Consider the following 20,635-nt stretch of genomic DNA (forward strand, 5'->3'; position numbering starts at 1 on the left):
AAAACAACAAAAAAACCCTGGAGCCAGGAAGGGAAATGCCTTGGTGCTGGCTGAACTGGAGTCTCTACAGAAGAGATAAGCTCCAGCCTCTGCTTTAGACTCCCTGGCTTCTCGCACAGCAGGCTGACCTCAGTGAGAAGCGATAATGTCCCCAGGGAAAGACTCAGAGTGAGAGATAAGGGCTCAGAGGCCCTTTTAGAAACCAGGTGACCCTGAGCAAGCCACTGCCCACGTCAGACTTCCTTGAAAGAAAAAGGAGGAAAAACATGTTCTGAGTTTTTCATAGAAAAGAGGCCACAGAAGATCTCCAGCAGACACAGGGCATCAGAAATGCAGGGCGAACTTTGGAATGTCCCTGCTGCCATCTGCCTCTCAACGCTTCTTTTCCCTTCAAATGATAGTCCTGGGAGACAGAATGTCCTGTGGGTTCTTCCTGGCTTGAGTGTTTTCCAGTGTTGAAGCCGACCCCGATAAAGGGTTTGAAGCAGACAATCCCCTCAGGCTGGAGGTCTATGGGACTGGTGGCTGGGATGAAGGAAGGTCTTATGGCGACACCCCCCGACCCGCACCCCCGACCCGCACCCCCCGACCCGCACCCCCCGACCCGCACCCCCGACCCGCACCCCCGACCCGCACCCCGTGACTCCATCCTAGTAGTAGCTTTGGAAGAAAACAGAGACCAGAACACACAAGGCATGCTCCTGGCTGCTTCTCACCTGGTGCTCTGTACTACCTACCGGCACTAAGGATTCTGTTTGAGTTGGAGATGCCTTGCTAAGATATGGGCTCCTGGAGCGGGCATAGTGTGGGGCCTGAGGAGATGGCTCAGCCTGTAAAGAATTTGCTGTGCAAACATGAGGACCTGAGTTCAATCCCCAGTACCCACTCTTCTAGACCCAGGGCTAGTGACCAACTTAATCAGCAAGACTAGGCCCTGGTGAGAGACTTTGTCCCAATAAACAGGGTATGTTCCTGAGGAACAATTGCTGACCTTCACACACACCCATGTGTACATACACCCAAATACATAAATGTTCTCCACAACCTCTACCCCCAAACAACCAAAGAGGTCTTTGGAAGAACAGAACCGTGGGCTAGATAAACATTTAAAAAATAGTGGGAAATGTAAAAGTAATGCACAATCTTCTCTGTCAGAGTGAAATAAGACAAAACTTCACTTTAAAATTGTAAAGAGCTGGGCAGTGGTAGCGCACACCCTTAATCCCAGCACTTGGGAGGAAGACACAGGCAGAACACTGTGAGTTCGAGGCCAGCCTGGTCTACAGAGTGAGTGCCAGGACAGCTAGGGCTGTTACACAGAGAAACCCCGTCTCAAAACAAACAAACAAACAAACAAAATCCCAAAAAGCCATTTGGCAGAAATTCAAATTCCTTCAGGGTCAGCACTTCTTGAAATCAAAATATGTGCTCAAGGTTGATCTTGGTGCTCAAAATTGCATTCTGCTTATCAATTACACTACTTTAAAGCAGACAATCTTGTAAGAATGTGAGGCTAAGACCTGCCCACCCAGAGTGACACAGGCCCCCTTAGAATTAGGAAGAAAACTCAGTGGGGCCCTGGGGTCTTTAGTGTGGGATACTCCAAAGGCTACGAGACCTTTTGCAAAAGTACAACTTTTAGCTTATTACACTTTTGGGACCTAGGCCCATTTGTAACAGTGACATAAAATAGAAGCAGACTCAGACAAATTGCACCTTCTCTATTCCTGCCTGTCAACCTGTTAACCAGGATTTTTTATATTATTATTATTATATTCTAATTACACCATTTCTCCCTTCCCTTTCCTCTCTCCACCCCCCCCCGCCCCCATAAACCCTTCTCCCGGTTCTCCTTCAAATTTGTGGCCTCATTAATTTTATGTATTTGTTTATATTTAATGTTACTGCACACATTTAAGTATAGATTCCTAAATACAACCTGTTTGGTCCGTATCATGTTACCCATAGGCCTGCTTTCAGAGCTGGCCATTTGCTGCTTGCTGACAACTTGTTAATCAAACAAAGTCCATGGATAAGATAGCAATGCCCAAGACAGGGACCAGTGTCTTGGATATCCCCCCCCCCCCAAATGTTTTGGGGAAGCCGTGAGGTCAGAACTATTTTCCTGGCTATACTTAGACATTACTTGCTTTTTCCCATTTATTCTCTCATGAATATTGTGGCATTTATAGAATCTATAAGGCAGGTGCTACCTTAACTTTCAATTTTAATGCAGAAATAAACGCAAAACTCTCCACAGTCAAGCCAAACATCAAACAGATTTGCAATGCCACTCGCTTAATTAAAATTTTTAATTAAGTTTTCATTTAGGTGTATGGGTGTTTTGCTTCCATGCATGACTGTGTACCATGGGTGTGCCTGTTGTTCAGAGACAAGAAGAGGCCATGGGATCCACTGAGACTGAAGCTACAGATGGTCATGAGCCACAACGAAGATGTTGGGAGTTGAACCTGTGTCCTCTGGAAGGGTGGCAGGTACTCTTGACCACTGAGCTATCTGCCTAGCTTCTACAATGCCACTCCACTTGGATTTATTTTTATTATGGAAAACACAGCCTTGAAAAACGTTTATGTGAAGATGGAATGAATTTGTTATTGGCAGTTTACAATTCACTTGGAGGAAATATTACTGAAATTCCCCTAAGGAGTGTCCCAAGTGTGGTTAACAATGTTGCCTACATAAAGAAATGTCCTTTGTGCCCTTTGATCCCTAGAGTGACACCACTTCCTCTGCATGTCAGAGGTGTTGGGATTTTCAGCTGCTGATGTTCCGTCTTATCAACTAGATGAACAAATCTTTACTCCCTGGAATGCATCTCCAGGACTCCGAGAAGAACAACTTCTACCCCGCCCCGCGATCAGAGGGCAGGAGGACTGAAACTCCTCTAACACCAGCGCCAGCTAATTCATGGGAAGCATATCTGGACAAGCTTCCTCCTCTTTCTCAGTCCTTCCCTGTTCCAGTGCAACCAGAATCAAGGTCAAAAGCCTCCTGCTTGGGGGATCCGCCACCTCCACAAAAGCCCAGTTTTCAGAGCTCGCTGTTGCTCACACCCCCTCTGTGCCTGCCCTCATGGTTCTTTTCTGCTTCTCCCCTCAGAAGTTGTGGCAGACTTAATCCATTCTCAAGGTCCTTGTGTAGAAAGAAGGGAGGGAGGGAGGAAGAGAGGGAGGGAGGGAGGGAGGGAGGGAGGGAGGGAGGAAGGGAGAAAAGAAGGAAGGAAGGAAGGAAGGAAGGAAGGAAGGAAGGAAGGAAGGAAGGAAGGAAGGAAGGAAGGAAGATCCATTTCATTTCAGCTGCACTAAGAAGCCAGGGACAAGAAACTGTCAGGGGCGGAAACATCCGTGTACGCAATGGCAAAATGTTTGACTTAGAACCTCACTGTCGGCAGCTTCTTCTCATATTCAATCTGCAGGAATAAACCACACCCGAAACTGTGATTATGATTTTAAAAGCAAATTGGGAGTTGTATGCTAGCAAAGAGAAATGTCTAGCCATGGCACGGCCAGCAGTACCTGAAGAGAGAGCGCTGACTTAGCCAGGGGTAAGGCTAAACTCACTACAGTTGAGCCAAACGTGAAGCCGGGGATAAGTTGTAGTAAAAACTTCCACTAACCTCCATCCTCCTGAGACGCCTGCTGTAAACTCTAATAACTGAAAGAGTAGGGTATAGTCTAAGCAAAGAAACTGAGACTCAGTCAAAACCAGTTGCCTTAACGGAGGAAGTACAACAGTTTCGATGTTAAGCACCCCAAAAGTCTGTGTGATCCAGGCTTGGGTCTTAGGATGGGGCAATTGAGAAGTAATGAAGTTTTTGAAAGGTAGAGCCTAGTGGAATGTCTTCAGGTCACTAGGGGTATGTCCTTGAAGGGAATGGTAGGACCCTAGTAGGTAGGGCCTAGTGGGATGTTTTCAAGTCACTAGGGGTATGTCCTTGAAGAGAATGGTGGGACCCCAACACCCTACTCACACTCTTCTGCCTCTTGACCATGCATCCCAGCACTGAACACTACTGTAGAATTCCACCACAATGCCCACCTCACCTTAGGCCCAAAAGCAATGGGTCTACTTAATCATGGACAGAAATTTTCAAGATTTTGGAGTCAAAGAAATCTTTTCTCTTTGTAAGTTAATTACCTCGGGTGTTTTGTTAGAACATTGGAAGCTGACTTTGCAGAATTACTTTGTTGGACTATATGCTTATCTTTAAAATACAATGTCTAATTGGTCTTCAATGATATTATGAGAATTTAATTTTTTCCAAGTTATATGTAAGATTTGGTATTTTCATAAAACATCTCTCTGCAACTTACCACAGTTTATATTGCGGTAATTTGACTTTAACTACCAGGTCCCTCTGCAGCATGATGAACGCCATTCCATTTTTATTCCCACATACGTGTCACTATCTTATTATAAAATATTACTAATGAATAGCAAGTTAAAGGACATTTTACAACCTGCACTCGATTTGAGTCCCAAGGGATTTCAAGTTTTTACACACAGGGAGTAGAAATGGATTTATCAATCCTGTCTGTAAAATATAATCAATTCAGATTGACTTTTACATAGTACTTAGACCAGCATAACAAAGATAATGGCTGTTTTATTTAAGAAAAAAAGTAAAGGTAATGATTTTTTTTTCCAAGGCAGGGTTTCTCTGTGTAACCCTGGCTGTCCTGGAACTAGCTCTTTTAGACAGGCTGACCTTGAACTCAGAGATCTGCCTGCCTCTGCCTCCTGCCTGCTGGGATTAAAGGTGTGCACCACCTCCGCCTGGCTGTAATAAATCTTGTATAAGGAGTGTATCGCAGAAGGTGGAAAAGCCCGACTGTGGTCAAGTGTCCATGCCTGGGGTAACAGGGCTAGAAGACAGAGGAAGCATTAAGGAGGGTGCGGAGCTCCCTCCCTCGTCAGAGATTCCACTTAGGCCGTCCATTGGGGGGAGGAACATTTAACTTCCTGTTCCAAGGTCTCACAACTGATACTAATAATTTCAAAATTAGTTCATAATAAAAATAGTACTAGCCCAAAACCTGACCATAATTATTAACATTTCTTCTTAAGGCAAAGAATTGGAAATTGTGGATGAGCAGCGACAGGCACACTTTTGGGAAGTGAGTCATCCCTACACGGGGAATGCCTATATTCAGAAAGTAGGTCTCTGCCTTTTATCACCCGAGGCTATTCACCCCAAAGGCTACAGAAGTCAGAGGTCAGAAATGGGGGACATTTTCATGTTCCCATAAACAAAACTTGCCACATCCATTAGACCAAGCACTGCTTGGTCATGGGTTTGTCGTCTGCACTGAAAAATACTCAAAAGAGGGTTGTCACTTTAACGGCAGTGGCAAGTTTTAAAGAAGACAATGGGCAAGAGACAGGGACAGCTATGTCGGCCACATTCCCAGTCTGTGTCAAAAGGCTACACACCACTGGAATCAACCGTCTCCCCCACGTGAATGCGGTGGGAAAAGAAAAGCCTTCTAAACATTTTGAAGTCAGTGACCTTGTCTTCCCCAAATCTCTGATGCTGGCTTGTTTATATCACGGAAAACAGTTACTTGAACAGGTCAATGCCAAAAAAACCAGATTCCTGAATCCAGCATGTGTCTTTGTGACCAGAGACGAGTCAACAGAACATGGATAAGAGCTACACCATCAGTCTCCACAAAGCAACCTCATACACACAAACTCAGCTGTCGACAAGACCATCCATCCCGACATATCCGTGGTGTCAAAAGTGCAATCAAATAGGTTGTTTAGTACAGATGGGTGTGGGAAGACAGATGTCTAAAATCTGGCAGGTCAACCCAGTCACTAAATTGTCTTGAATAATACAGAACTATTTATTATTTCTATTCTAAAGCACCATGCAAAATCAAGTTGCTAGAAGGCCCTGGATTTATGAAATACTTGTTGTGTGTTGTACGTAAAAAAATACAAAAAAATCAGCCCCACAATATCAGGCTCAGGGTTATTAAGGCAGACTTTGGGGCTAGGGATCAGAGCTAGGCTAATCTTTAGGGAAAGAGATGTTTATTGATCCGTGAGTTTTCTGGGAGCACAGAATGATGTGGTCTCCTGAATGCCTGCGACACTCACTGCGACACTCACTGACCGTGCGCTCTTCTGGATGTAGCCCAGCAGAGTCAATGGGTGGCGCTGTTCTCTTCTGTTTTTTTTATTATCTCCTTCCCCGTCAACTCTTCTCCTTATACCTCCTTACATTCCTTGATAAGATTATACTTTCAGTGAGAACGATAATTTTGTAGGTCAGACGCTCTTCCCCACCTCAGCTCTCTTCCACGCATCAAGGCAAGAACATCTATACAGAGTCTGGTACTTCAGCCCAACTGTGTCCTGAAGCATTACATAAGGGGTTCACTGCAGGGATGTGCCACGAGCTACCTCTCAGAGGGGCCAAGAGGGCTTTTTATCTTCCTCTATACTAACTGTCAGATGTAACACACACTCCTTCCCTTTGGCCAAATGGAGGCCAGCTCAAAGTAGTTTAAAGGATCTGCCATTTTAATTTATTCTAGATAATTCCTCCTGCTATGCTTTGAAAAAAAGAATACTATCCCGAATCTCCATGAATGCCTCCCAAACCAGGAAGAGAGGTCAAGGGAGAAACATTTACAGGATGCCCTCAGATAACATAGGAAGTAGTGTCAGCTGAGTTCATTGAAAGTAATAAAATATTAGCAACCCCCAGCTAGGTCGTGGAGCAATTGCCTGGAGCACCCGAACCTACAATTATCACTGCTGTTAAAGAATTCTTCGGTAGATTTTACATAGCAAAACACGCATGCGCAGAGTAGTGCTGTGCCCCCCCCCCCCCCATGTATGTTCAAATTGTGTTTCAGCAGCGCTGGATTGTAGATAGAAAAAGTCAAGCTCAAGCTCTGGTCAGGGTCAGAAAACCAAGGCCTTTCCTCTGTGGCCAAGCTTGAGGACTCTGGGCTTAGAAATCTTAGGTAGTTTGGACTCCACCGCAAAGAAACACAAACTATTACCCAGGGAAATTAGGCAAGGATGAGGCTGCAATCTCTGAAAACAACACTGGGTTTTATCTTTCCTGAAAGACACCTAGTCATCCTCTAACTATATGCCACAGACACCAAAGCGGAGCTTAAATGTTGTGTGGCGCAGCCTGCAGGGGGTAGCATTCACATATTAAAAGTTGAAAAGGTAAACCGAAACATCACGATGCTTTTCACTTAGCGAGGAGCTTGGCTGCTGGGTTACCCCATACACTCGGTGGCATTATTCACCGCGCCATTACCTAATCCATTTTGATCTTTGATCCATTTTATTTTTTTCCCCAAAAGGAAGCCAGCAACTAAGAATAGCACAAATTATTCATCCTTTATAAATACAATCTGGAAGATGTTGTGACATGATAATATTCCCTGAGACTCACACGTTCTGTGAGAGAAAATCGTCTCAGGCATCTGCTCATTTAAAAATAACATTCGGGGCCTGCGAGAGGCCTCCGTGGGTACAGGCGCCTGCCACCAAGACTGAGGACTTGAGTTTGAACCTTAGGACCCGGGTAGCGAAAGTTGCCCTTTGACCCGCCACAGGAGTACCCAGGCACGTGGACACCCCTCCCCGTAACACATACGACATAATAAATAAATGTAAAAAAAAAAGTCTGTGTATTTTCAGCTTTGCTATTTCATGATTTAAACATCATAGAAAAAGCAGAAAAGAAGTAAGACAAGAATCCAGGCTAAGAGAAGACTCAAGACACATACAGTGGCTGCAGGACTTTGTGGGTCGTGGTGCAGCGCAGAGGTGTCCAGGCTGGCCCTGCCATCCCGCTGCGGCCCCCACAAGGCTAACTTCCCCAGCTGGTCTTCCTCATAGAATCCTCCATAGTTCCCCAGTTTACTCGATGAATTCCATAACGCCTTGACCTCATAAGTTTGTGGGTATCTTAGTTTAGACACTCATAAGGGCCACTAGACCTTACAGTGGCACAGAGAACAGAGACCCTGGGATCTCCACCACATCCAGAAGACAGGAAAGTCGGAAACAGGGGAACTCGGAGACATTCTCAGGACGGTGGGACCGTCAGCCACATGAATTTACTGGTGTCCGTTGATGGCTTGGGGTATCTCTGATGTTATTTAAAAGGAGCGTATTAAAAAGGCAAGGTGCATTTTCAGTTCCAGAGTCAGAGAAGGAATCCCTAAACCATGATGGAAGGATCTGACCATGGTTAGATCTGCCATCATTGCAGATGACAGTCCCACTAGCTCAGGTGTAGCACAGGTTACACTCTTATAGCCTGGTTCCATCAGTATCTAGTATACAAAAAAAAGTGCTCTTTCAATAAAATGGGACTAGTGTGGAATGCTGGTGGTGCTCACCTTTAATCCCATTACTTGGGAGGCAGTGGCAGATGCAGGTGGATCTCTAAATTCGGGGTCAGTCTGGTCTACAGAGCAAGTTTCAGGACAGCTGGGATTACATAAAGGAACAAAATAGGACTAGCTCCTTCCCCTCAGAAAAAAAATAAAGAAAATTTACCTAATTATTTGGCAATTAAATACTCACAATCAGAGAGAATAAATTCACTGATCAAATTCGCTGTAATACAAAGAGTTAATTCTTAAGATTTTCACCCTTCTGAATAGAATGGTCTGGGCATATGGGGATGGGTGAATCAATAAAACAGTCGCCTGCTTTGGACTTGCAGGAATATTTTGCACTAGGATCATCAAAGGGCTAAAGTTCTTTTCTTTCTGCATATGGCTAAAAGTAAGCAAACATAGCTATGATCAAAGGGGCAAAATGTACATATCGAGAGTGTTAGTCTACTTGCCAAAACTGAATTGTCACGGTGAATTACCTATCAATGGCACACCTCACATGGCCAACAGGAGTGGAGCATGAATGAACACTCAGTGTTCACTAAGTCATTTTATGGGTGCTCTGCAGATGGGTGCTACCAAGGCACCTTTCCAGAAGAAAGGCCCGCTTGGAGGACTTGGGAAATGTGTCCCAGACAGGCCGTGAGTGCCTGCAGCTGGGAACAGCCGCAGTTAATGAGACATCCTAATAAGTTAATTACGCATCCTAATAAGTCCAAATTGCTCACTTAGATATTGTATGACCAGACTGGTTCTGCCTCTTAGGGTCTGTAGGGAAACCTAACTTAGGGTGTGTGCCTTGATACTGAGGCCAAAGTGATATGGAGCCAGAGGGAACTACAGTTTGGATTTTTATCTCCTTTTCAGGGCTAAGGATGATGCGGCATGATCTTCTTCTAAAAGGTCGGGCAGGGTCAGGAGCCGCTGCTCAAAGCGGGGCTCTGGGTTGCTGAGCTGATGCCCTCAGGCTAGATGCATTAAAATCATCACCAGCTTAGGATATTTTTAACTTACCGTGGTCCATCAGGATATAACCTCATAGTAAACTCCTGAATGCTTACACAGTCTCATTTTGCGTATGATGTTATCTTATTCATAGTGCAAACTTAACAGAGTGCCTGACATTCAAAGAGACAACTATCTTAGGTAGAAAGAAAATGTATTTTATTCTATGGGAACAGTTGCTTTTATATCAAGCACCCAGCGTATTAAAACCGTCGCAGCCCAAACAGACTCCCAATCTCATTACTTAACTCTGCAGAATGTGGTGACAGTTTGTAGAGCGATGGGCAGGTTTTTCCCTCTTGCTGTTTGTTTGTTTAAAGGTGGCTATGTGTCATGGGTTCAGGCTGTACATGAGCTTGGATTCAATCTCATCAGTGCGTCCTGATGTTGTTTCTGAAAGGCTATGGAGATGCTGAACCTGCATCAAACTAGCAATCAGAATCCGTGAGTGTCTCACTTCATCACCCATAAAACACATCCACAAAGAAGATGTCATTTGGTGTTTGTGTCCTTTATGTGAAGTGGGAAGTTCAGTTATTTCCGTTTTCCAGCGAGGAAGCTGAGTCCAAGGGGCTCAGCAACCTTACAGAGGACTTTCTGGTGTGAGCCACATGCGTGTAAACAATGTCTGTGCAGAGTGGGCAGACGGCATCATCCCATTTTGCTGCGGTATAAACTTTACAAATATGGCAAGTCCAGTGCAGAAACATGGATGTGCCAGTTTCTCACTCAGAGCCAAGCCATTGCTCAGGACAGGTTTCAGCACATAACTCTGACATTATAATAAGGTTACTAATTCTACAATATTCAAAGCCTCAATACTGGACCATGTCATTCCTCCCATTATTCCTCATGAGCAACGAACCGTTGTCTTAGTCACTGTTCTATTGCACTGAAGAGACACCACGACCAAAGCAACTCATAAAATCAAGCACTCGGCTGGAGGCTGGCTTACAGTCGCAGAGGTTTAGTCCATTGTCATCATGGCAGGGAGCACGGGGGATTGCAGACAAGGCACTGGAGAAGTCACTGAAAGCTACATCTTGATCCACAGGCAGAAGCAGGAGAAAGAGGAGAGGGGAGAGGGGAGAGGGGAGAGAATGGGCCTGGCATGGGCTTATGAAACCTCAGAGCCCACCTCCAGTGACACACATCCTCCAACAAGATCACACTCCCTAATCCTTCTAAAGCTTTCAGACAATTCCACTCCCTGGAGACCAAGCCTCCAAACGTGTGAGCCTGTGGGGGTCATTCTCACTGTTAACAGGCATTTAATGACTATAGAGTTATTCACTCTGATTCCCAGGGCTGTGTATTTAAGACTGTGCAAGCACTTTTGTTGCTGAGATAGTGAAACCAGCAATCTTTTTATAACAATTTGCCCCACTTGACTTCAGATGTTTGATATGCACATGAGAAATGGCTGCAACTTCCACTCTTTAAAAAAGGGCACGCAATCACAGGAAGCCCCTCACTTCCTACAAACTGGAATAAAGTGTTTCATCTCGACCTGGAGCACTTGAGCATCCACACATGGCAGCAAACACAAGTCGGTGCTTCGGTGTAAATCAAAGGAATCAGACGGCAAGTTCCCCAAGAATGACTGGACAGGAGACACAGCATAAGCCCCCAACCAAAGAATCTTCTCCCATGTTTCTGGGTGTGTCCCACACTTCATGGGCATAGTGCCCAGCATTTTCCGTTTTTGTTTCAGCCCAATCACCATCATCTTGGCTGACCATATCTATTCTGCTTTTGAAAGCACTGTGGGACTCACATGACTATGTTCTCATCTCTACAATGAAGAATGCTAATAGTTTGACGGATCCTTCCAGCTTCTGAAGCTTAAATTATCTATGTAATTACACGAATGAGCTAGGATAACGTTTGAAGTTTCTAAATAATGGCCCAGGCCTATCAGGCTGTTCTGGGGGTGGGGGTTGGCTCTTCATTTTGACTCAACCTGGGTAGGGGACATCTTTCCCCCCTTTGCCATCACCTCTTCTAAAAGATCTCTAGACAGTCACTTACTCTGTGGGAATGTATGAGGAGCACCCAGGGTGGGCGCCACTTGGTGGAAAACAGGATGAAGAACATAGACATGGAGTCTTAGCTCTCTGCTGGTGAAGTGCAGCAAGGAAGGAATGCATGTCAAGTGCTAGAGCACAGAGCAGATAGGAAAGGCCTCCCGAGTAGATGCGAAACTTCACAAGGGTGGTGGTGCTTGAGCTTGCTTTAGAAAACTGATAGATGTTCAGAATGGACAAGATGAGATACAGGAGAGGGGTATGAAAATGACACAGAAATGAAGCACGCATCGGCAGTGGTGAGAGTTGTTATGACCTCCAGTTGGAGTTATGGGGACCACATGAGCATGCTGCCCCAGAAGAGTGAATGCAGGCTGCCGAGGACAAGGCTAAAAGGTAGGAGGACTTTTGGAATAATGGGTAATATGGGCCAAAACAACACTGCCAATGAGTCAGTGTGGTCTAGACTAGCATCACTGCGCAGGAGTGGTATTAGCAGGAGTCACGGGGTGGCTATGGCTCTGCCAGCATGGTGGTGGGAAGGCCTGGAGTGGCAGGCTGCATCATAGGGCACTGATACTTCCGTGATGTGTGTTACTGGGAACAGAGCGCGGAAGGAAGCTGTAGATGAGGAAGACTGGGTCTCTGTCTGGGTAGACATGACCTGGAGATTCAGGAGTGGAGGAGAAAGAATGAGATGTAGAACATCCAGGTGAAATAGCCACGTGGAAGCTAGAAAAGCAAGCAAGGATGGATTTCTAACGGACTCCAAATCATCACCATCTAATCTGGCCATCCTTCACCTGGCTGGAATTCTCTTCCCATTCTAGAAGCCAGTGACCTATTTCTGGGGAGCTGGCCTGAAGGACAAGGCTGGAACTAGACGTTGAACTGTGCATGTGTGTTACTGACTTTCCCAGAAGCTTCTTTCTACCCTCTTCCCAGATGGGGATTCTGAGACCTTAGAAACATATGACGAGTGCAAGGCAGGATTGAGGAGACCAAATTCTGGATCAGTCTGGTCTTTTTAATAAAGCTAGGCGTATTGACATGTCCATCAATCACTTCAGACAGAAAGGAATAGTTTCTCCTCCCTGCCCCATTACAGAACGCGCAGTGTAAAGGACTGGCACCCACCCCTTGCTCCGCGTTCTCCCTGACTGACATCCCCCAAATGGTCCCCAGTCATACTCAGCACCATTTTTCTGGATTAGCACTGCTTTTCACCTAGTTAACTGTTTACTCCCTTGTGACACAGCATCCTAAGACAGGCTTCCTCCAGCGCAACGTCTCCAGTTCTTTCCCCTGGACACTGTCCCTTTCATTAGCTGTGACACATTTAGCTTGTCAGAACACCTTCTGGACACACGTCAATCCTGCTTTTTATGTAACCCCATTAAAGCACTAAATTCTCCTGAATAAAATGCTCGTGCGCTATACAACCAGCATTAAGCCAAAACAAATGCTTTTCTTCCCCTGGGACATTAGTGTGACCTATTGAGGAGACAGCTCATATTCTTCCTATTCACTGTCTAGATGTCCCCATCTTCATTGTGACGATTAGGTTCAATGCCTTTCAAAATCTGCAGTATCATTAGCCAGCCGCTTTCCTGAAGTCATAGTTTCGTCCGATCATTTGTCTGTGTTTAGACTGACAGACCATGGTTGGTCATATTCACTGGGCAAAAGTGTGATATTTCAATGCATGTGTAGAATAAGCAATTAGAGAAGGCAGAGTAATTGACATATTCATCACCGCAAGGATGAGTCACAGCTTTGTGTTGGGAGCAGTCGCAGTTCTAACTATTTTGGGACATGTGACCACTTATTCTTGACTGTGGTCACCCTACTGTATCACACAACTCTAGAAGGCAGGTCCGTAATAGAACTGCATTTCCCCCACCTGTTGCTCAATCCTCCTTCTGCTTCCCTGCCCACTCCATTACTTTCTACTTCTGTAAGATCAATTGTTTTACTTCCGCAACTGGATTGGGACATGCCATATTTGCAGAAGTCCTGCAAATGACTTCCTTGCTGATAACGGTCCTCACTACATTGGTGAAAATCCCTTCTTCTCATTTGCTGGGGCTCACACTTCCCTTCCAAGTGTCTCAGATAGCTGTAAAGTTGTAAATTAATTCTTACAGTCAGAGTAGGGAAAATTATTATTCTCCTTGTGGATGAGGAAGTGACTGTCTGGACTAGACTGTGTGACTCATTCCACTCTCTGGATCTTTTATAATGAACCATTCACAGCCAGCCTGCCCTCACTTTAAAAGTCCTGCATAAATCACACCCCGTTTTAGCAGTTGATCTTCTTTTATTTTCTTTTTTTTGTTTCCAGAAAAAAAAAAAGGGTGCCACCATGTAGCGTATTGTGAAGACAGGGATCTGTTTGGGGCTGGGATAAAATGACTTATATGTTTTTGGTTTGGAGAAACAGCGGCATGGAGATGTTGTATTATTTTTCTATTCTTGTGGCAAAACTCTACAACCAAGACAATTCATAAAACATTTAACAGGGATGACTGTTTCGGAGGGCTAGAGTCCATGACGGCAGCAGGAATAATTGAGAACTCACATCTTATTCTGTAAGTAGGAGGTAGAGAGGCATATTGGGGATCCCCCCCCCACTCAGTCTTCTGAAACCACAAAGTCCACCCCAGTGACACACCTCCTCCCACAGGCCACACCTCCTAATCCTTCCTGAACAGATACAGCCACTGGGAACCAAGTATGCAAACATATGAGCCTGTGAGAGACACGCTCCCCCAAAGCACCATAGATGGCAGCAGATTTTCCCAGAGAGCTGACTGTGGCCTTTGGGATCCAGGGATGGAACCAACTGCAGTCCAGCTTTAACAAGCTGGAGTACTGGTTGCTTGTCTGCAGAGTCCTCCAAGAGACCTTCTCCTAAACACACAAGCCTCTAGACCTGGCTGGCCTTCCTCGTGTCTTCCACGGCTGTCACTCCCGGCGCAGAGAGCAGCTAACTTCCCACCTATCTCGGCGTCAGCACCAAGACTATGTTTCCTTTGTGGATCCACATACGGTACAAACGTCCTGTGGACTGCCCTGCTCGGTCCTTCTCCAAACTTAGAGTCAAATAAGGAATACAATACACCTGAAAGTAGTGAGATGCCCATCTCCAGAGGTGTCCAACCAGGGACCATTACAGACAGATTTTAAGCGACTGTCTTGTTTTCCACATTGCCTCATAGCCTGTGAAGCAATTTCACCAAACTCAGGTTTTAAAAATAGGTAGCCAAACAGTGCACGTTGGTCCCCAAAACCAACTATTAACAATAGCTTTAAGTTATTTTAATAAGGTTATTCCTAGAAATTCTTATATGTCTTTGCAGGTCAGTGTTGTCACTCCAAGCATCAGTTTGTGGGTGCAAAAGAGCCATGCCCGTAACAGCTTACACCCTAGGGCAAGGGAAAGCACCATTGCCTGGACCGAGAGCTCAAGGTTTAAGCATAGTTTCTCTGCTCCTCAGCACCAAGAATACTCCCCCCTCCCCCAACCAGGGTAGAAGCTAATTTAAGAAACCCATTCAAAAATCCTCCGTGAATGGGATTGCTAAAGAGTGGTCCTTACTCTTCCATGTCACCTAGGTCCGAACCGTCAAGGATCCAACTAAGAAATGCTTATGTGGCCAGTACCGGAAGATTGAGACCTAGATCCCCTGGGTCACTTCAGAACCAGCCTGGGCTGGAATCTTTCCTATTCCCAATCTTGGTCACCACACTCCCAACCTTTCCCGCTCCCATAGGCCACATGTTTGCAGCCTGGCCAGTGCCAATGTTAACTGCTCCTCCAGTAACTGACACAAGAAATACAGTGCGGCGGGAGGGGGGGGGGGCGGGGGGGGGAACCCCAGGCAGGCCTGCTCTACTACATCATCGAGTCTGTTTCTATTTAAATGGAATTTAGATTTAAGCCGCAATCACATCAGGGATTTACAGTCCTTTCTACTTTCATTCATTTCGTGGATTTCAACCCTCTTCCGGTTTTAATCCACTGTACTTCACAGAGAATTACCTGGGTGATCGACCAGCCCGGTGTAGGTGAAGCAGGGGGTACACTCTTTAGCAGAGAGCCCAAGGCGGGGCCGACCACTTGGCTCACTCCGCTGGGTTGGGTTGACCTTAATTCCCTGAGGACCCTCCACTCTACACCCGCCTCCTCGGAATTTAGCTACACGTCCCGCGCCCTTGAGGGATTTTTGGAGTCCCTCCCCCTTGCTCCCAGGAGAATTTTAGTGTTGGAACCTACGCTTTCTTAGGAGAGAAAGCCCTGGCGGCTTCCCTTCTGCAGAAGGAAAAGCGAAAGCGGCCAGAGGCAGCTCCAGCCAAAAGCGCTACGAGTCTGCAGCTCCTAAAACCGCAGAGGTGGTCACTGAGCGGTACAGACCCGGTTCTCAACTTCGCGTGTTACTTGGAGACCCCGGAACCGGTCTCCGGCACCTAGACTCCGGCACCTAGTTCTGCTTACAGATCCCAGCTCCGGGACTGCCTCGTAGTCCCAGTGCAGTTTTGCCTGGCCACCCCTTGCGGCCAAACATGCTCGGCGCTAGCCCGCGTGCGCCCCTGGCTCTGCCGCTTCCCAGTAGGGCGCGCCCCAGGGAGTTCCGAGCCTTCAACTTCTGCTTTCCCCGTGGCTAGACGACCTGGTATCCCCAGCTGAGATCCTGACAGTCCGGTCTTGTGAAGATGAAACGTTCGGCGAGGGGCGCTTTCCTGCATTTTGAAAAACAGCCCAATCTGCCTCGCGAATGCCTGGATCCTTCATCGCACAGTCTCCAATCAAAAGATTTTCGTCCCTGTACTAGTTTAGGTGGAGAGGCCGGGAGTTCGAGAACGAGGAGAGGAGACAGAAGCCCCGAGTTGCTGAGATATCTCTGAGCGCAGTTAGCTGCAAAGGGCTAAGGGGCCCTATGGCACTGTGGGGCAAGGGGAAGAGGGTTCCTGCATTTCTGCCTCCCAGAGAAGCCAAGACACCTACGGACACGCACGTGCGCACACACACACACACACACACACACACACACACACACACACACACACACACACGAGAAAGCAACCATATCCTCACACTCTGCTTTCCGCGCCCTCCACGCAGTCTGCTCAGAACTGGGAGGTCAAACCACTGACCACCCGCACGGGGCTGAAATCCTGAGATGAGAGGAAGGTTCTGGCCTCAGCTCCAAGGCTGTGCCCTTTTAGGAGGCTTCTCAATTCCGCTCAAGATGGGCAAGATTAGGTTCCAGATCCCATCTTTGGGCAAAGGCTTTGGGCAGCATGGAGGAGGGGATAGGAAGAGCACTGGAAAGCGAGTCCTCGCAGAGAACTAGCCAGCCTCCGGTTCACAACTAGGCAGCGGGGAGCCAGGCAGTCGGACCCCCAGGCGCTCCAACTCCAGCAAGGGTGGGGAGCACAGTGACAGCAACCACCACTCCGCGCGTTGGCACTGGCACTGAATCTCCGAATAGGCAGGCTAGGCATCCAGTGCCGAGGGGTGGAGGCGAGAGGGCGGAGGAGGAGTTGCCAGAGCAGAGAGGGATGACGTCCTCCAGAGCCTCTGGCTCTTGGGGACAGAGATTCGCAAGCTCTCTGGGTCCAGCGCTCTGGGTCGGGGGAAGGCGATCACTGGGGAGCCGCGCCCCACTCTTGCTGCGTCTTCAACGCGGCGAACACGGGGCTAAATCGGGCTAGCCCGAGCTAGAGTGCAAGCCCTCAGGCTACCTCCAAAACACCTTTCTGTTCGTCTCTCGACTCGGAGTGTCCGCTCAGGAAAACCTACGCATTCCAGGAGGGCGCCGGCAGGTAGCCTCCAGCCCGGTCAGTCTTGCCTCTTCCTCGCTTCTTAACAATCGACCTCAGCCAAGGGCAGGCGCCTCTACCCGGCCACTGCCCACGGGGCGAACCGGAGCCCTGCCTTGGCCCCTACTACGGGGAAGGAAGGGACACTGGGGTGGAAAGGCGCTCACCTGGATAGCAGAAGCCTTCCTCTCCGTCTTCTTTCCGAACCTGTTCCCAGCCCCCAGGCACAACCTTCCTCGTTGAAAACAAAGTAGTGCAAGGGCACAGGGATGGAGCGTTGCTCCGTAGTCCTTGCACAGCGGCTGTTCCCTTTGGCTTTTTCCAGGTCTGGGCTCGGACTCAGCGGCGGGAAAGGGCTCCCAGAGGCTGCAAAAGGCCGCCAGACCCGGGTTTCTCCTGCAGCGGTGGCGACAGCACCTCCAGCTTGCCACCTGCAGCGCGCATTGGGCGCCTGTGACAGCCGGTGCCGCTCAGCCCGAGCCGGCCCGCCCTCCGGGCGCTCTAGTTGGCTGCGCCCAGCGCCTAGGCGGGCCCCATGCTTGGCCCCGCCCTATACCAGCCTAGGAACTGGGTGCGCTCCCAAAGTCTTCTGCCAGGCCTCCCAGGGCTTGCTAGCCAGCAGCCTCTGCAAGCATGGAGGAATCCTTCCCGCCCAGACCCAGACAAGTGCACACACTACAGTATCTGTGTAGGAAAAGACTGGAGGAAGGAAAGAGGTTGAAAATGTCCCTTCGTGTACTCAAGTGTTTGAACAAGGGGAGTATTTTCTGTTGGTGGCCTTACATGTTTTCAATCTCTGGAAAGAATTAACACTGTATCAGCAAAGAGATAAGGGATGTAGATCAAAAACTGGCTTGGGGATGCTTTGCGTAAGTTTCACTGCTTTTCCTCCTCCAGACCCTTGGGTCCCAGCACCCACAAAACCACTTCCACAATGTGCTCTGAAGGCAACTATGTCAGCTTTTGAGGTTCTGCCTTGGGTTTAGAGAGTCCCAGCCGTGCAATCTCACGCCCCATGACCGTGCAGTTGCACAGCCTGTACTCTGCGTGACTCCTTAGGCCTTGGATGGTAAACAAAGCGTATATTATCTGCGTTTCTGGTTTCACATCTACCCCAGAGACGTAACTCCCAGTGCTCCGGCACAATCTGCCTAGGCCGTTCAGGAGCAGCCCACATGTACTCTGCCACTTAGTGGCTCCTGGAGCAGAGCATTTTGGAAAGCTGATTTGGTAAAGTCTTCCCAGGGATAAAAGCTGTATTAAAAAAAATGACAAGCACAAGTCTGAAGAGCTATCTAATCAACCAGAAATGTCTGATGCTTGGGTATCTCTGTGTGAATGGGCTCCATTGCCAAGTGCCTATTAGTTCAGAAACATTTCAGAATTAACTGTCCAAATAGCACATTTAATGGTCCATTAGGGAACTGTCGGTGCCCGAGAGTGCAGGTGTGGCACTGCTCGATGTAACTACTGTGTGCACACGTGTTCTGTGAAAGTCTCTGTGGAGCAGAGGGGAGGAAAAGACTGGAAAGGAAGTCGGTAGTTAGGTCCTTACAAAGGGGTGCATTCGGGGCAATTGGCACCAGCCAAGTTGACTCCCTGTCAAATACTGGTTAAGTCATTTGTGCTACTTTGTAGCAATGATTCCCTGACTTTACAGTAAACATTTTGTTTCCTGAGGCCCTGTGAGTCCTCCTTCGGGACTGAGGACACCGCCTTGCTGGCCACAGAGAGCAGTGTCACCATTCTCAGAAAGGACAAAGCAGCCCTCCCCCTTCTCCAGGCTCCAGAAATCTTAGGCAATACAGACAGGCAGCAAAGCATTCAAAGCGAAATAGTTCAGCACTCTGCTGAGTGTTCCCTTAGAGAGTTGCACTTTGACTTGAATTGGGTGAAACAATGAACAGAATGAAGGTGTGGCTTGCACAAGCTGGAGTCCAGGTTTACTTAATCACCAGGGAATACCTGCTTCAGTGGCCGTAGAAGCAGGCTCTAGATGGGTATAATACCAGGCATCTGGAACACTGACACCCCGCTAAGGGGCCAGGGCTCCACAAAGGACAGTTCTGTCCAGGGGCATTGGAACTATTCTGAGAGTTCTTGCTCAGGGAAGCTTTTCTCCCCCCTGCAACCATAGAAGAAATAAAACAGCATCAACAAAGACGTGTGAATAAGAAACGTTTCAGAAGAGAAGACCCAAGTACCTGTTGATAGCGGGAGAAATTAGCAGCTGCCGGAGTGCTGAGTGGTTCCAGCTGGTGAAGGGGCAGACAGCAGAAATTGCTGGAGCTTAGAGGCTCGGTAGTTGAAACTGAGACTGAGACTGAAGCTCTAGGAGCCAGCAGTCATGATTTTAAATCTGGGCTACAGCCCCCCAGTATGTGACCTGTAGGTGTCTAGGCAGGACACACCGTTAAGCTTCATTTTTCTGATTTATGAACAGAAGATACAGGTGCGCACGGGGAGAGCTGGTGGAGGGAGTAATGAAGACGCTTCCACTGAGCCGCTCCGCAGGTAGGGTACCTTCGGCAAGCAGTGGCGTTCCTGTGAAGTGCTTAAAGGGCTCAAAGGTCGCCTGGAACTTGTGCTGCTTGCTGCCAACAGACTCTCTTTTATCTGGGGCCCATCCTGCCTATGTACTCTTTACGAGCGAGAATTTCACTACCCTTAAACGGTTCCCTGGTTGAAGGTGATGTGTGTATCAACAGCTTTGGTACTGGTTGGCTCTGTTTTTATCCAAGGTGGCTATCCGAACGGGTAAATGTCACTTGATGAGAGAGCCTTCTGCTTTGCTTAAAACAAATAACTGCTGCGCTGGGCGAGTTCCTTTAAGGTGATATCGGCTCCCATCCTTCTGGCTCTCCTCTTTCGTAATCTTTCGCCATCTCTGACCCTCTGTATGACCTTTGACCTTAAAAGAGGAACACCATATTCAGTCCCACCCTCTCAGCAAAATAGCTTCGTGAGCACTTGTTCTGGTGAAAGTCGAGCCGTGCCTGTGCACACGTCCTCGGCAGAGCCGTGCCTGTGCACACACGTCCTCGGCAGAGCCGTGCCTGTGCACACGTCCTCGGCAGGCCAGGCTGCTATACTCCCAATACACACTGAGCTTCCTCGCATTGAAAACTCACCAAACTAGGCCTGGTGGCTTGGTGTGGTGCTAAGGCAGGAGGGTCCTGACTCTGAAGTCAGTCTGGGATATAGAGAGAACCCTGCTTAAAATAAACAGAAGGAGAACACACACCAAAAACAATTCCTTTTCAATCTTTTGTAGGGTACTGCTTAATCATAACTTTGAAGGAAGTCCTAATTTGCCCTTGAATGTTTTCTTTTTCTGTAAAAAGATGGAATTAAACTAAACAACAAGTAAAA

At 47.6% G+C, this 20,635-nt stretch overlaps 1 protein-coding gene across 1 annotated transcript in view; it reads right to left on the reverse strand.

Moving 5' to 3' along the window:
• Positions 1 to 17,602, reverse strand: part of Epb41l3 (erythrocyte membrane protein band 4.1 like 3) — a 228,905-nt gene extending 211,303 nt beyond the window's left edge. The window contains exon 1 of the mRNA XM_087902317.1: positions 17,431 to 17,602. The gene's annotated coding sequence lies outside the window, so the exon portion shown is untranslated. The remainder of the gene's footprint in view (positions 1 to 17,430) is intronic.
• Between the last annotated feature and the right edge of the window lie 3,033 nt (positions 17,603 to 20,635).

This window comes from Myodes glareolus, chromosome 27 (genome assembly GCF_982192425.1).
Source record: "Myodes glareolus chromosome 27, mMyoGla1.1, whole genome shotgun sequence".
In the NCBI taxonomy this organism is placed as follows: domain Eukaryota; kingdom Metazoa; phylum Chordata; class Mammalia; order Rodentia; family Cricetidae; genus Myodes; species Myodes glareolus.